Source organism: Myotis brandtii, unplaced genomic scaffold (genome assembly GCF_000412655.1).
Source record: "Myotis brandtii unplaced genomic scaffold, ASM41265v1 scaffold125, whole genome shotgun sequence".
In the NCBI taxonomy this organism is placed as follows: Eukaryota; Metazoa; Chordata; class Mammalia; order Chiroptera; family Vespertilionidae; genus Myotis; species Myotis brandtii.
The window spans coordinates 12,936,367-12,938,251 of NW_005354385.1; positions in this window are offsets into that span (position 1 = coordinate 12,936,367).

The window sequence follows — 1,885 nt, forward strand, 5'->3', positions numbered from 1 at the left end:
CTGCGGGAGGAGAGGGCTGAGTTTAAACCACTCCTCACCTCCCAGACCCTCCCAGGCTGGGCGATTGGGCGCGCAGAAACCCCGGGAGCCCAGATGGCTTTGTGTCGGGGTGGAGGTGGAATTGGGGGACCCTGCTTAAGAACTGTAGAGTGGACACCTCGTTTGCTCTCACGAGTTTTTAGCTTCGTAAGGGGGAAGGGAGGTAAGAGGAAAGAGCAGGAAATCTGATTTATCTCTCACTTCCCTCCGCCCAATGATTTCTTTATTTTCACAAGGGAAGGAAAAATGATTTCGTGCCCAACCACAAGGCTGGAGTCGGGACACCTGGGTTCTGTTCACCCCTTCCCCCCGCCCCAGGCCACAGCACTGCTTTTCTAGGTGACCTTGGGAAGGTTAGTGTCCTTCGGTTTGGTTTTCCCAGATGTGAGAGGTGATGTTATGCCCTCTGCACAAGGGGAGGCAAAGCTTGGACACACACACACACACACTCACAACAAATAGACGCAGCCTTCTAAAGGGGAGATACCGCTAAGAGGCAGAATGTTACTATTAGAGGACACAATATAGACATCAGCTTTTCTCTGCCTCTTTCTAATGCTGCCAGGCTGTCAACTCCCACGCAGGAGCCAGGAAACTCCCTGAGTTTGGAATATTTTAAGGCCATTTTGAAAGTCACACTGGCATATTGTTGCAGTGTGTTTCGGTGACATACAAAATCAATCTCTCTCTTTCTGCCTCTCTCCATCTCCTAGTTGTCACAGCTCCAGACAGCCCCAGACAGCATTGGTTCAGTTCACTACATAGCTGGATATAATTTAATGGAGTTAATTGGTCCCCGAAGCTGCCCGTAGAAGACTTTGTATATTCTAGCTCAAAAAGAGGGAATACCAAAATGTACAAATAGGATAAGCAAGAAAGCCTCCAAATTGGCGTTCTTGCACATCTAATAAGATGAAATAAAAATTCATTTGTTGTTAAATAGAGCTTGATTACTTTGTTTTGTCATTTGGGTTTTCCTGAGAGTCTGTTTTCTTAACAGCACAAAGGTAAATCAAAGTGAAATGGAATGTATGATTTTGCTAAAGAGTGACAGTTTTATATGATTACATTTCAAAACAGGTTTACTTTAAAACAATGAAACAATGAACTGAAACCTTTGTAATCTTTATATGATTTAGACACATTTCTAGGTTATATATTTTGACAAGACAAAATAAATCTGAGTTCATATGAGAACATTTTAGATATTCCAGGAGGCAAATCATGTTATCTTAAAATAATAATAATGATAATAACAGTTAATTTTTGTGAAATCCTATAGGGACATTAGTATTTACTGAGCTTCTGCAACATTGTGGGCACTATTGAGGTTCATGTTAATCTGAAGGTTGCAGTAGTTAGCTGTATAACTTTGAGAACTTAAAATGGTTCTCTATATTGTTTCACTGTGGGGGGACCCTTTAATGTTTTTGAGCAGGGAACTGATATGAACTAACCCGTGCATGGACTAGGAATGATGACTTGGAGAAATGACTGAGGAAGGGAACAAGTTAAGAACAATCTCAGAAGTTCTAGGCTTGATGTGATAAGGGAAATTACCAAACTTAGACTGTTCTACTTTATTCTGGCTGACGAAATTCAGCCTGTTTTAGAGAGCCTAGAAGCACGCCCACAATTATGTAGACACTGATTTATGACGGAGTTGGTATTGCAGAGCAGTGGAGAAAGAATGAGCTTTTCAATAAAAGATTCTGGGTCAATTGGCTATTCATATGGAAAAAATGAAATTGGAGCCTTTTCAAAAGGGGAAGAAAAAAGTTCAAGTGAATGCAAGACCTAGATGTAAAAAACAGAACTATGAAGTTGTTAGGAAAACATATAGGGA